Raw genomic sequence first — 16092 nt, 5'->3', positions numbered from 1 at the left:
TCGTACAATTTAAAAGAAATCATAAACCCTAGGTAAATGGATTGCGGAAAGTATATATTATGGGTAACCTAATTTCATACACTATTTACTTGATTTTACTTCTCAGATTTGAAATGAGATTCAGCTATTCAAGCTGAAGATATTGAGTTTCGTCATTCCTCTTCATAGATTTTCAATTGCGTTAATCATTTAGCAAAGTAAAATCATCACTTTAATTTGCGGTAAGCGATTCTCCCCCATTATTTTGGTTTGCTCTGTTTTTTAGATCTAGCATATTTTTTTTAGCTGTTGTTGTGCTTGCTTCTATTTTACTATTTGGTAGAGCTACATTTTATATTGTAGTAATTATTCTTTAAAATTATTGGTCATGGTTCTGTTTTGGGGTTTTTGTTTAAGTGGTTTCATCTATAATGTTGGATGATTCTATGAGATTGACATTCTCCTAATAAGTTTACTGTATTCTTCCTTCCTTCTTTTAGGTATGTTGTCATGTATTAATATGCTAATGCTATTATAAGAAAAGTGTATTGGTTAGTATTCTCCCTGATTACGGGAATAATGATAGTTAAGTGTGAGTATTGGGTGATTAAAATGGTTATTATTAGGTCATACACTATTTATTGGATTTTTTATAGTTTTCACAATTATGATTCTCTAATTCTATAATGCTACATTTTGGCTTGGAAAATTTATAATTAATCAAACAGTGTCAAAGCCAATCAATCTTGTCTTTACATTTTCTTCATTATCTATAAGTTTGCAAAGTTTATAGATCTATAGGACAAAAAATTATCTTTCAGTCCTACATACAAAAGAAGATGTGTGATGATAAAAAAGAATGTTACCTTGCTCCTTATCTTAACAAGTAAGAAATTTTTTTCTTGTTACAGTGAATCACTTATAATTGATAGAAATTTATTTAACACGTTAATTTATATTTTTCCATTGTAGTCATCACTGGCAATTATTCATCATTAATTCTAAGAAGTTTGAAGTAGCCTTTCTATGTTCATTGGGAAATAAGCTGGACAAAAAAAATCTTTGACATTGTTGAAATGTAAGTTTATACTGCATGCGTCAATTGATTCAACTATTTTAATTTGTATTTATCTTCTTAAAACTTTGAATGGTGAAATAAAAGTAAATAGTGAATTTTATGATCCATAACATGATTTCTAAAATAATTGTCATATTATTAGTAGTAGTATGAAGCCTAAAAAAGCTAGATTCTAGATGGTTTCCTTGGTTTATTACAGGTTAGACATGGCTGATGACCAACATGTGGAAGTTAGTAAAAAAGTATCCGCGGAAGAAGAAATTCGAAGAGGCATCACAGTAATGAGAAGGGTGGTCCAAGGAAGATCTCGAGGCATCATACTAGATGTCTATTGGAGCAACCAGGGACAGCTTATAGAACCTAATGGGCGTCACCGTTGTCAATACATATATTAGGTAAATCCGGTCTACTTTGTTTTATTAATTAAACAACTTATGTTAATGATGTTTACTTTATGTTAATCCGGTTTACTTTATGTTTCAAAAGAGGTGTTAATGATGTTTTTATATTAGGTTTTTGTATGACAAATTGATGCGCCCCAATGGTTTGGACGTGTCATTCGGATTCTTAGCACCCGCGACCGTCAACTTAGGTTTAATCTTAAGTAGACCGGATACCGTGACGGAGTACGTTCTTCGGATCCTCATGGACAATAAAGATGCGGAGAAGTTGTTTTTTATACCGTTTAATACCGGGTTAGCATTTCATTCTAAATTCATCTATTATAATTATTTTCCAAGTTACCATCTAACATTTGCCTAATCATTACAGTGGACATTGGTTGTTGCTCGCAATCAATCCTATCCGAGAAATTGTGTATTATCTTGACTCGTTAGGAAATGATTGGACAACATACCCGGATATGAAGGTCCTAATTGACACGTAAGTGAGAATGTTCAAAAATTTTCTTAGTTTATGTGAATTGTTCTAATTGCTTCATTTTTATTTTATTAGCGTCCTACAAGCTTTTCGGGCCCAACGAGATATCCAAACCTCAAGGAGGGGCGCCAACTCCATTACATGGATTAAAGTGGCGGTATGTTTTTAATTACCACATTTTTTATTATATTAGTGATGACACTTGATAAAACTTAGGATTTATAATCCATATTTTTTTTTTCATATGTAGTGTCCTCAACAACGTAATCAAATAGATTGCGGGTATTTCATGTTGAGGTTTATGCGAGATACTCTTGCTTTGGGCCGATTAAAGATTCCCACCGATGTATGTATTTCTAACTTATGAGTTATTTTTATATTTACACATATCTCATATAATTAAATAGTTGGAATTAATTCAAAATATGTTATATTATGATGTAGTACTTTGATGAATTCAAGTGTGCATTTTATACAAAGGATCAAGTGGACGAAATCAAAGAGGAGTGGTGTCAATTCATGATAAAGCTCAATGTTTGTTCATAAATTTGTGTAATTAATGTGTACATTTGTAGTATATGTTATGACTTGTAAATGTGTACATAAATTTGTATATATTTTGATACATTTAAGGCAAAATTGGTTTGAATTGGTATATATATATATATTTGTTAGCCAAAAATTGGTAGAAAAAAGGCCAAAATGACATATATAAAATGTGATAATTGTCTGTCAAAATCTGGTTGAAAACAGGTAGAAATTCTGGTTTATAAACCTGGAAAAAATGTGGTTTAAAACAAAAGCTTCAAAAATTTCCGTATACCTTAGACAGCGCTTTTGTAAAAAGCGCTGTCTAAGGGGGGGGATTAGAAAGCGCTTTAGGCAAAAGCGCTGTCAAAATAGAAGGGTCTTAGAAAGCGCTTTTGGCCAAAGCGCTGTCTAAGGGGGTGGGGCTTAGACAGCGCTTTTCAAAAGCGCTGTCTAAGGTATACCTAAAAAATTTAAAATAAGAGGGTCTTATAAAGCGCTTTTGGCCAAAGCGCTGTCTAAGGGGGGGGGGCTTAGACAACGCTTTTAAGATTTAAAAAAGCGTTGTCTAAACCTTTAGCAGCGGAGGTTTAGACAGCGCTTTAAAGCGCTGTCTAAGGCTAAAAAAAGCGCTGTCTAAGGTCTTGTTTGTTGTAGTGATTGAAACTTTTTCAGAAAGGATTCAGAAAAATCTCTCCACAACCTGATCTTAGTACGCTCAAAACTCATGACCAGTCCAGGGAAGCCCCAAATAGACTATTCCGGAAACAATGTATCAGCAAATCATTATTGTTTAGGTAGGATCCCATTTTCCTATAATACATCCTAAAATGACTCTGAGGACATCTTAAACCTTTGTACTTTGGTAAGTCTGGTACCTTGAACTTTTGGGGAAGCACTACATTGGGAACGAAACATAGATCTCTGACATTCCTGCCAAAAGCTGAGAAACCTTTTGTAGCTCTGATTCTATCATCATGTAACTAATAATCCGCTGGCCTAGCCGGACTAGCAATAGGAACAACACCCTGACTGGATGGTCGAGGAACATCTTAAGCATACGCCTGAACATGTACCGACTGAGGAGAAAACGACATCTTAGGCAAATATGTAAAACCAGGAGAGACAATATGAGTAGCTAAGTTTACAACATGAGGGAATTTCCCTCCAGCCTGAGCATTAGGAGCTAGAGGTGCCCCTGATTAAGCATACTAGAGTGCAAGATTGATCGACACATATGATATTATGCCCCAGGGTAGGTAGTAGGTATTCCATAGTAGGTATTTTGAGCAGCTTGATACAGATTCTGAGCCACATACTGAGTAGTATGGGGAGGAATCTAGAAATGTAGGCGCGAGCCTTGATATTTAGTGCCATTGTTAGAAGTGTCAGCATTGATCGGCTCAGAAGCATGATAAACATGATATTGAAGACTCTCAGGGTTGCTCGCATCAACCATCGGGGAGATTTAAGCATTGGTATTCCCCAAGGAAAAGCAGAATTTCTAGCAGTAGAAGGGGAAGATAAGGGTTGGTGTGGAATGAAGGTGTAGCGAGATTTTTTTTTTGAGATTAAGCTATTGGTTAACTTAACTCACAAAGAAAGAGTCGCCACCAGGCTTTTATTATTTCTAAAGGGAAAAAGGACGAACAAAACCCAAAGAAGTTTTAAAACAAATATAATAAAAGAGAACAAGTGTCCGGGGGTTAGTTATGCAAAGGGAAGGTATTAACACCCTAAACATCCATGGTACTCCATGGGAACCTCTTTGAAAATATGTACATTTTTGGTTTGAAAAGGTGTTGTTTTTTAAAAGATTGGAGGGATAGGAAAAGAAGCATTTTATTATGATTTGGTGTTTGCCAAGACTTTTAAAGTCTCATGCCTAGGTACCAACAAAATGCAATGGAGGATCAAAACCTCATAGTTCGTGGTAAAAATAAAAAAAAGGAGTTTATTTTGATTTATTTTTATGGAAAATACATTTTGTCATTTTAAGGAGAATACCTAACTAGTCACCTACAAGTATGAGAACTTTGCATCATCATGAGAAGGGCTCCAACTTGGATAGGGATCAACAAGTATGCCACTAGCTCCCACAGATGGAAAAGAATTATCATCAATACTATGAAGATAGGAGAATTATAACTCAACTATGGATATGACTCATGTCTAATGCCTTGAGAAAAGTTTTAAAGGGAAAAGTGCACAAAGGCACAAAATGATTTGAATGAGTTAGACATTTTTTAATCTTTTGAAATTGGTCTAAATATGCTTAAGATGGATAGATATTTATTAAGAAAAAGGGTTTGAAAATCACTTGAAAAAAGTCAAGGTTTATTGAGAAAAATGGTCCAAGTTTAAAAAAACAAGAAGGTTTGGAAAAAGAGGGAGGATTTTGTAAATTAAAGAAGGGGATGAGAAGAAGAGACTATCTTAAAGCATAAAGTAAAAGTTAAAGAAGAAATATCCAACCAAGAGATAACAAGCTTTATGACATAAGTCAAAATAGAATTCCTTCCTTTCGATTAAGCCTCAAACAATCCAAGTAAGCAAATAATAATCCATGCCTCAGATGAAACCAAAGTAACTGAGCCATGTCTTCACAGAGAAGTCCAAAGTCATATGTATCAGATGCGTTCCAAGGTATTAAGCCACAAATTCCAAAGAAAGGGTCAAAATCCTAGTTCTAAGTCCATAACTCCATAAGGATGCCAAGGATAGTAACCCCAAGTCCATAAGTTAGGAGAAACAATTTCCTTTTTATTAATGCCTTCTTAACAATGATATAAAGAAAGGTCCAAATGAACAAATAACAACAAGACATAAACACAAATAATATGATATGAAATTCTAAACATAAAACATAAAATTAAATGACATGACATAAAAAAATAAAGGCATAAAGGTATATGACTTTGAAGTAAAGGTTAATACAAGTAAAGTGTTAGTAAAAGATGTTAATGAAGATGGAAAGATGTTTTCGGTCATTTTTGGGAGACCACTCAACTATCCACTCACAAGCATGAAAATATGAACCTATACATCATTTATAAGAAGGGCTCCAACTTAGATAAAATCAATAAGTATGCCACTAACTCCCAGAAATGGAAAACGAGAAACAATTTCACACAATACCATGAGGAATAGGAGACTTACAATCTCACTTATAAAATGCCATCGCCTTCGGGACAAATTTAGCGCTATGTTAAGCAACATAATTGGACTTATGTATAAGTCACAACTATCTGAGGACGATCAATAATAGTATTTGTGTTAATACATGCTAGAGAAATGATATGTAAATCATTCTCCTAAAGCCATGCCACACAAGAAAAGGAAGAAGAAAGGGGATGATCATGCACAAAGGCTAGGAGGATAGTCCATTACTTCAATCCACATTTCATGACACTTAGGAAAACCTTTTGCATCAATCCAAAGTACCTTAAATGATTCATGATCACTTAGAAGGTAGATTTCAAATGATGAAAGTTCATCAAGCACTAATCCACACATCATGAACAAGATAGACACAAATCCATCCAATTGATCAAAAGGAAAAGAAATGTATGAATAAGAAAGGGGACAAGGGAGGTCACACCGAAATTGAATCATAAATTTGATCAAGTCATCATCAAAATCAATCATCCATTTTGGTGGATTAGGATTTTCACCCCATCAACACCCAAGTGTTAGACGGTGTGGCTAGTGATCGAGAGGGGGGGTGAATAGATCACCTCTTTAAAATTTAACGGATTTAAAGTTTTATCAGAGTTTTCAAAGTTGGCGGAAAAATCAGTCCCGAATCGACTTCCGTCTATTCTGAACCGCTACTAGAAAGCCGGACACACAAGTTTAATTGCTGGATTTTAATGAGAATGACAGAAACAATTCACACCAGAATTTTAACTAATTGAATGCACTTATCATTAAAGTCTATTTCCAATGAATAAACTCTAGCTAACCGTTTTATCAAACAGTTGGTGTGTATGTGATCGTTAATGAACAACAATGGAGTTTGATTAAAGTTTTCTTGCCACTGCTATCTTGAAAAAGAAACAATCACCACACACTAACTGATATTGCGAAAACAGTTTGAAAAACGTAAAGAGGAGTAAGGTAAGAATACGATACGCAGAAATTTGGTAAGGAAGTTCCCCACGTCGTCCTCGCGTGTGGGTACGTCTCCCTCTCAATTTCAAATGAAATTGAGAACTTTGATTATCAATTATTGCCGAATCCGTTGATACAAGGTTATGATACAAAGACAGAATTCTAAACTCTAAGAACCTCTTCTTGTATGAACCTTCACTTGATCTGAGCACGATCAAGATTTTCCTGCACAAAGTTGCAAACAATTCACCGGTTCCACGACCTGCTTGCGAAATCCCCCGATCTCCAAACGCAACGCTGCGGCTGAATATGTTCTGCAAATGTGACTCCCAAACCCTCAAGAACACTCCAGTTCTTGAAGGACAAACCAGTAGGTTTTTCCTAGAAACCCCCTTCAATCTTCGACTCAGCTAGATCCTCGATCGTTCCACTGCAAACCACAGCTAGATCCTTGATCGTACCACTGAACGTTATCTCGATGCTTCTTTAATCCAAAGAACAAGAATGGTTATGTGTAAATGTTCTTGAAGAAAAGTGATTGAGAAGATGAAGAAGATGAAGTCTCTTTCAGGTTTCTATGTGCTCACAAACAATTGCTCCAACACTGCTTTTGATCTGTGTTCAATTGTTTTCCCTCAATGAATTCGTATTTTTGCACTGCTGTCACAACCTGTGTTTTATATGCTGCAAAACTGTTGCTGTTATAACATAAAACAGTTTTATGTATTGATGCATAAAAAGTGTGTATCGATGCATACTGTAAGTAATGTGAATTTTGGTGAAATTTATTATTCATGTATCGATGCAAAAGTCGTGTGTATCGATGCAAGTGCTTATTACACTAGTATGTATCGATGCCTGGTGCGTATGTGTTGATACACAGGCTGTTTCAATTAGTCATGTATCGATGCAGGGATCGTGTGTATCGATGCATAGAGTATTTTGTCTTCCATGTATTGATGCATGACTCGTATGCATCGATGCATACTGAACAGAAAGGTTTTGTGATTTATCACATGCTGTATGTATCGATGCAGAGGCTTTATGTATCGATGCTTACTGACATAAAATGCATTTTAATTGTTATTTAAAAGGAAGTATCAATGTAGGTTTATATGTACAGTTATGCAACAATAGAGTGGGATGAAAAACATAATAAAACACACATGTATCATGTAATGCAATGCACAACCAACATTTGGATGATGATCACACAATTTGCTATCATTAAAAATTAATTCAAGGTAAAGAATTCTCTCACAAACTCCCCCTTTTTGATGATGGAAAATTCTTGGCAAGATGTGTGATACTCCCCCTGAGTTTGTGTATATCTGCATTTTCTCCCCCTTTGTCAACATCAAAAAGAGGAAGAGACAAATTCATCAAGGTAGCATAGTGTAGCAGGACATGGCAAACAATGGATAACAGGCTATCAATCACAAAGAATGAAGCATCAAAGTAAAGAATCATTCACAAAGAATGAAGAATAAGGGCAATAACAATAGAGATAAACAGAATTAGAAAAGCGTTTTAAAGATACGAACGAGTTTAAGAGTTACATAAGCTAAACCATATATTGTGCAACAAAATAAAACATGAGCAATATGAAATGAAATGCAGTGAGATGAAAGGGTGGTTGGTTAATTTGGATTGTTGCCACCACAGGACTCCTCATCATGTCTGTCAGGATCTCTGTAGCTTGGCGGAGGCGGAGGAGGAGGCATTGTGTCTGGATTTTGGCCCATGAAGGAGTATTGCCTAAATCGGTTCTGAACTTCAATGCTTCTAAAGCTGTCCATAATTCCAGGATTTTCACGGCAGTCGTCCATAAAGCCGGACATTTCGTTGTAGAAAACCTGATGCCATTTAACCAAGTCTTGGTGCCAAGCGTGTTGATTCTGATACATTCGTGTATGCTCATCATGCCAGTCCCGATGCTCATTGTGCCATTCAGATTGTTGAACATGCCAGTACCGTGCTTCTTCATGGCGTTCTTTGTTGACAATTTCCATCTGTTGAAGCATATGAGTGATGTCCACATTTGGTGTTGAGGCTGAAGTACCACTGGAGAATGGAGGGGCTGTAGGTTCAGGTACATAGTTGGTAGGAGACCACCTTCGTGGCACCCACTCACCCCAACCAGTATTGGCCTCAGCTTGAGGCACATCTGTTTCAGGCGCATCCTGCATTTCTTCATCAGGCTGTTCTTCAGCAACATGGATGCGTTCCGAAGGCACGTCAAAGTTGTAAATTCTGGTTTTGGATTTTCTTTCGAAGAAATAGAAACATTTGCGGTCCTTGTCCCACCGATATCCCATATGCGATAGAGTGGCAGAGTCAAACTCTTGTGCAGCAGATGGAGATAGGAGAGGAACAATAGGTATTGCAACTTTCCAATACTTAAGAATTTTCATTATTTGAGATGCATAACCTAGAGCCACATTCTTGGAGCTGTCTCGCACAAAAAATAGACGTTTAACAAAGTAGTTCGCCCAATTTAGGAGAACCTTATTTTGCAGAATGTAGAGAAGATGTATGCTAGGCCTATCCAACCGAGAGTGTCCACTGTTTGTTGGACGCAGAATATGTGTGATAATCCAGTGAAGAATACGCGGAGTTTGCTTGATCATACCTGACGTGACGTGTTCATCCTCACTCAACGGTCTATCAATCTTTAGGATAGAAGTTGTAAAGTCCTTCAGGTCAAATTCAGGATCAAAATGCAAGTCATGCCAGCACTTGAAAACCATCGACGGAGGCGGCATTTGAAATACCGTTTCCCAATCAGAGGCTTCAAAGGTATATGTTCTGACTCCGATAGAACACCGGAACATATAGCCTCTACCAGTTTGTAAACCAGCATAAAAGGCCCGGATGAAATCCTCATGATACTCATCTTTTGTAGATAGAAAGGACCCAAGTCTTTGTGCATGTAAGAGTTCAACTACTTCATTTAGGTGCAGATGAACAGCATCTGTTTTATCAAAGATATGAGGTTTCATTACCAACCTGGCCTTGAAGGATTCCTCAAATTCAGCAGCAATGGCAGGATGAAGAATGTCTAAGGCATTTGAAGGAACATCTGGTGGTTGTTGAGAGGTACCGGTTGCTTCCTTTCCCTTTCCTTTTCCTTTGGCTCTGGCTGGAATAGTGCGTGGAGGCATGGTGATGTGAGATTTAGGGTTTTACCAAGTTTGTGAGAGAGAGTGAAGATGAGGAGGATTAGGGTTAGCCACTGGTTTTGGGGTTTTTGAGGGCAGATGAGATGAAGTAATGAGATAGGAAGTGATATGATTGGCTGATGTGTCGATGCATGAGAGAGAAAGAAATTGCATTTAATTCAGATAGCATCAGTATGTATCGATGCAGAAGGTCATGCGTCGATGCCAAATATTCACAATGGGCATGTGTATCGATACATGCGATGGATGCATCGATGCATCCTGAAGCAGTTTTTCAAAAATTTGAATTTTAGAGTGTTTGGATCGATGCATGCTTCGTTGGTGTCGATGCATACTGATGCTGAACTAGCTTTTAGTGAATTTTAATGCAGTATGAATATGCATTATGCACTATGTCATGATGATTATGCTCAAGAGAGATTCAGAAGTCAGATTGTTAATGTGCACACAGTATGGACAAGGAGTATATGCAATCAAATTTTATATCAACTAGAGTAAGAACATTTTCTCTAACATACACAATCACTTAGCAATAAGAAAATTGTAGAAAGGATTGATATTACCTCTGTTGGAGAACTCTTGTGATGGATAATTGACATCTAAAACAGCTCTTATCAACCATGGTGAGGCATAATATAATTAAGAGGTAACAAGCTTATGACATCAATTGAGAAAGATCTAAGATTCCCAATTCGCGACGAATGTTGAAGAAAGGTTCCGTTGCCAATGGTTTAGTGAAAATATCAGCAAGCTGATTTTTGGAATCAACGTGCTCAAAGACAACGTCTTCTTTTTCAACATGATCACGAAGGAAATGATGTCTAATCTCTATGTGTTTAGTGCGTGAGTGTAAAACAGGGTTTTTAGTAAGGTTTATGGCACTAGTGTTGTCACATTTGATAGGAATACGTTTGAGTTGAATGTTGAAGTCTTGTAGTGGGAGGTTGTGAAACATATACTTCTTCATTTATGACACCATTAAGAAAGGCACTCTTTACGTCCATTTGGTAAAGCTTAAAATCCTTAGAACACGCATAGGCAAGCAAAAGACGTATAACTTCAAGGCGAGCAACTGGAGCATAAGTTTCCTCATAGTCTATGCCCTCCTCTTGGTTATATCCTTGTGCTACTAAACGTGCCTTGTTCCTAGTAATCACTCCGTTTTCATCAAGCTTGTTTCTAAAAACCCACTTAGTGCCTATGATATGATGATCTCGCGGACGAGGGACAAGTTCCCAAACGTCATTTCTTTTAAATTGATTAAGCTCTTCTTGCATGGCCATTAGCCAAAATTCATCAATCAAGGCCTCTTTGGCATTTTTAGGTTCTACTTGTGAAACAAACGCGAAGTGAGAACAAAAATTACTTATCTTAGAACGGGTCATTACTCCCTTTGAAATGTCTCCCAATATGTTGTCAATGGGATGGTCTTTTGAGGATCTCCAAGCTGTTGGAAGACTATTCACTTCAGCTGTCTTTTCTTCCTCAATTTCTTCATGACTAGTATCTTCCTCCTTCTCATGGGCAGCTGTTTTGGACTGATCAGTTTCCTCAACAGCTTCCTTGAGTATGTCTTCTGTAGATACACCTGCGTCATCAAAAGAAATACCTTTTCCGACATTTTTCGGATAAGACTCATCAAAAGAAACATGAACCGATTCTTCAACAGTAAGTAAACGCTTATTATACACTCTATATGCTTTACTTGACATTGAGTAACCAAGAAAAATACCTTCATCCGCTTTTGCATCAAACTTCCCAATGTTTTCCTTACCGTTATTCAAAACAAAACATTTACAACCGAATACGTGAAGATGTGACAAGTTTGGTTTTCTTCCTTTCAAAAGTTCATAAGGAGTTTTATTTAAAATAGGGCGAATTAAGATTCTGTTTAAAACATAACAGGCTGTGCTAACAGCATCAGCCCAAAAGTATTTTGGCAATCCGCCCTCATTAAGCATTGTTCTTGCCAACTCCTCTAAAACACGATTTTTACACTCCACAACCCCATTTTGTTGTGGAGTTCGAGGAGCTGAAAAATTATGCTCAATACCATACTTGTCACAAAACTTCTCAAAGTGATAATTTTGAAACTCACCACCATGATCGCTACGAATTGTAACTATTTTGGAATTCATTTTGTTTTGGGACAGATTTGCAAAGTTTTTAAAAGCAGAAAAAGTTTCATCTTTGCTATGAAGGAATATAGTCCAAGTGAATCTAGAGTAGTCATCAACTATTACAAAGCCATAGTAATTTCCACCTAGGCTCTTTGTCCTAGAAGGTCCAAAGAGGTCCATATGGAGAAGCTCAAGGGGTCGTGAGGTTGAAATTACATTTTTAGATTTAAAAGACACCCTTGTTTGCTTTCCCATTTGGCACGCGTCACATAGGTGGTCTTTTGAAAATTTTATTTTTGGTAGACCGACTACTAGATCCTTATATACAACCTTATTAAGCAAATCGAAATTAACATGCGCTAAACGTCTATGCCAAAGCCAAGAATCATCATTCAAGGTGACTAGACATTTAGTATTTGTTAAAGGTACCTCAAACAAGTCAAGCATATAGATATTGTTTACTCTTACACCCTTAAACACAATGTTTTGTTCAGCATGTTCAATTATGCAGCAAGTTTTTGTAAACGAAACTTTATAGCCCATGTCGCATAGTTGACTTATGCTTAACAAATTGTGTTTAAGTCCCTCAACTAAATGGACATTTGAAATAGTAGTGGTGGAGGGATTACCTACACTACCTTTGCCGAGTATAGCTCCTTTGTTGTTGTCTCCATAAGTAACATATCCCTTTTTCTTCGCCTTGAAGTCTATAAAAAGCGATATGTCACCGGTCATGTGCCTTGAGCAGCCGCTGTCAAGAAACCACCTTCTATCTGCGGAGGCAAGGCACTCATCCTCCAACATCAAAAGAGAGAAGTTGGTCCCCAATTTTCATTGGGTCCAAGTGGGTAAGTGTTAACATGGTTGCCTTTTGGCTTCCATTGATACATACCTTTAGGGACAAGAAATCTCCTAAACTTGCATTTCTCAATGGTATGGCCAGCACGACAACAATAATGACATAAACCATGATGATGTGTTTGTTGTTTCTTGTTCATTGAATCCTTTAGAATAAAAGAGTATTTTGCATATGGAGGATTCAATGACTTCTTAAACAACTTGGGGTCAACGGCATAAGTAACTTTAGGTTGTAGCGCTTTCTCTAATTTGACCTTAAGAGTGTTTACCTCCTTTTGCCAAATATAACAAGCGTCACAATACCTAACTCTACTACATCCGTCAATGTCAATAGTTTTTGAATTTTCTGCAATACTAGTTTTCAATGCTTCTAAATCAATTTCAGCTTTATTTACTTTACCTTCCAAAAAAGAGAAGATATGTTTGTCGGAAGATAGTCTTTTAAAAGCATCTACAGCTTCGTTATGCAGTTTTTCAAAAGCTATTTTTAGTTCCGAAAAAGACATAGAGGAGAAATTATTGTAATAGGCTTGTTTTACCTTTTTGTCATTGTTTTTCTTCTTGTGGTAGGACAGATTTTTTGTGTGAGCCATAAGGCACAGATTTGCAGCTTCATCATCATCACTTGAGCTTTGTGTGCTTGATGAATCACTATCACTTTCCCATGCAATATACGCTCTTCTTTGTTTGCTGTACCCTTTTGGCGAATCTTTTCTTTGATCCTTATACTTCATAGGGCAGTCCGTTTTATAGTGTCCAGATTTACCACAATTAAAACAGGATCCTCTTCCTCTACTCTTCTTGTTCTCTTCTTGTTTCGAATTTGTAGATTGTTTTCGAAACTTCATGAGATTTTTGTCGGAATGCTTGACTCCATTCTTTCGAATGAATCTATTGTATCTCCTTACAAACAGTCCCATTTCCTCATCATCTGTGTCTTTGTCACTACTTGAATCATTGTCGCTTTGCTCTTTTCGTGAGGACTTAGAGCTAGAGGCCACAAGAGCTATTGGCTTCTTCTCTCCCTCTTTGTCTCTTTTCTTCTCCTTTTCCTTCTTACTTTTATTCTCATATTTTTCAAGACTTTCCAAAGCTTGCTGATGTTCTTCCAGCTTTCCAAACAGAGTTGTAATCGTAAGTCTTGTAAGATCGTTGGCTTCCTTGATTGCTGTAACTTTAGGTTGCCACTCCCTGCTAAGACACCTGAGAATTTTATTAGTAGCAATTTCATTGGAAATAGGTTTTCCAAGAGAATTCAATCGGTTAGTTAGATGGGTGAATCTCTTTTGCATGTCGGAGATGGATTCTCCTTGTTTCATGCGAAAGAGCTCAAACTCTTGATTGAGTGTGTTAATGCGGGACTGTTTTACTTCAGTAGTACCCTCATGGGCAACTTCTAAAGCGTCCCACATTTCTTTAGTTGTCGTGCAATGGGATACTCGATAATACTCATCAACACCAAGTGCTGAAATTAACATGTTTCGAGCTCTCCAATCACACGACCACTTTTTCTCATCTTTCTCATTCCAATCATCTTCTGGTTTAGGTACTATGGCGCCATCCGCATTTGTCATAGTGATTTGAAACGGACCGTTTTCAATGGCAGCCCATACTAACCTATCCACAGAATTTATATGAACTCGCATGCAGTCTTTCCAGTAGCCATAATTTTCACCGTTGAAAATAGGCGCTCTATTATACGCCCCCTTTGGTTCAGAATCCATACTGTTACAGGCAGCCACAGAGCACCAGCGAACCGGCGCTCTGATACCACTTGTTAGACGGTGTGGCTAGTGATCGAGAGGGGGGGGGTGAATAGATCACCTCTTTAAAATTTAACGGATTTAAAGTTTTATCAGAGTTTTCAAAGTTGGCGGAAAAATCAGTCCCGAATCGACTTCCGTCTATTCTGAACCGCTACTAGAAAGCCGGACACACAAGTTTAATTGTTGGATTTTAATGAGAATGACAGAAACAATTCACACCAGAATTTTAACTAATTGAATGCACTTATCATTAAAGTCTATTTCCAATGAATAAACTCTAGCTAACCGTTTTATCAAACAGTTGGTGTGTATGTGATCGTTAATGAACAGCAATGGAGTTTGATTAAAGTTTTCTTGCCACTGCTATCTTGAAAAAGAAACAATCACCACACACTAACTGATATTGCGAAAACAGTTTGAAAAACGTAAAGAGGAGTAAGGTAAGAATACGATACGCAGAGATTTGGTAAGGAAGTTCCCCACGTCGTCCTCGCGTGTGGGTACGTCTCCCTCTCAATTTCAAATGAAATTGAGAACTTTGATTATCAATTATTGCCGAATCCGTTGATACAAGGTTATGATACAAAGACAGAATTCTAAACTCTAAGAACCTCTTCTTGTATGAACCTTCACTTGATCTGAGCACGATCAAGATTTTCCTGCACAAAGTTGCAAACAATTCACCGGTTCCACGACCTGCTTGCGAAATCCCCCGATCTCCAAACGCAACGCTGCGGCTGAATATGTTCTGCAAATGTGACTCCCAAACCCTCAAGAACACTCCAGTTCTTGAAGGACAAACCAGTAGGTTTTTCCTAGAAACCCCGTTCAATCTTCGACTCAGCTAGATCCTCGATCGTTCCACTGCAAACCACAGCTAGATCCTTGATCGTACCACTGAACGTTATCTCGATGCTTCTTTAATCCAAAGAACAAGAATGGTTATGTGTAAATGTTCTTGAAGAAAAGTGATTGAGAAGATGAAGAAGATGAAGTCTCTTTCAGGTTTCTATGTGCTCACAAACAATTGCTCCAACACTGCTTTTGATCTGTGTTCAATTGTTTTCCCTCAATGAATTCGTATTTTTGCACTGCTGTCACAACCTGTGTTTTATATGCTGCAAAACTGTTGCTGTTATAACATAAAACAGTTTTATGTATTGATGCATAAAAAGTGTGTATCGATGCATACTGTAAGTAATGTGAATTTTGGTGAAATTTATTATTCATGTATTGATGCAAAAGTCGTGTGTATCGATGCAAGTGCTTATTACACTAGTATGTATCGATGCCTGGTGCGTATGTGTTGATACACAGGCTGTTTCAATTAGTCATGTATCGATGCAGGGATCGTGTGTATCGATGCATAGAGTATTTTGTCTTCCATGTATTGATGCATGACTCGTATGCATCGATGCATACTGAACAGAAAGGTTTTGTGATTTATCACATGCTGTATGTATCGATGCAGAGGCTTTATGTATCGATGCTTACTGACATAAAATGCATTTTAATTGTTATTTAAAGGGAAGTATCAATGTAGGTTTATATGTACAGTTATGCAACAATAGAGTGGGATGAAAAACATA

The 16092-nt window shown here is 37.1% G+C and overlaps 1 long non-coding RNA gene across 1 annotated transcript; it reads left to right on the top strand.

The window, feature by feature from the left end:
- Positions 1-2168: 2168 nt before the first annotated feature.
- LOC127119142 (uncharacterized) lies at positions 2169-2595 on the top strand. Its single transcript, XR_007802660.1, has 2 exons — positions 2169-2286; positions 2381-2595. It is a non-coding gene; the product is annotated as an uncharacterized LOC127119142 (long non-coding RNA).
- Positions 2596-16092: the final 13497 nt, after the last annotated feature.

This window comes from Lathyrus oleraceus, chromosome 2, assembly GCF_024323335.1.
Source record: "Lathyrus oleraceus cultivar Zhongwan6 chromosome 2, CAAS_Psat_ZW6_1.0, whole genome shotgun sequence".
In the NCBI taxonomy this organism is placed as follows: Eukaryota; Viridiplantae; Streptophyta; class Magnoliopsida; order Fabales; family Fabaceae; genus Lathyrus; species Lathyrus oleraceus.
Note: the sequence above shows the minus strand (reverse complement) of the source record. Positions and strands in the feature narration are given on the sequence as shown.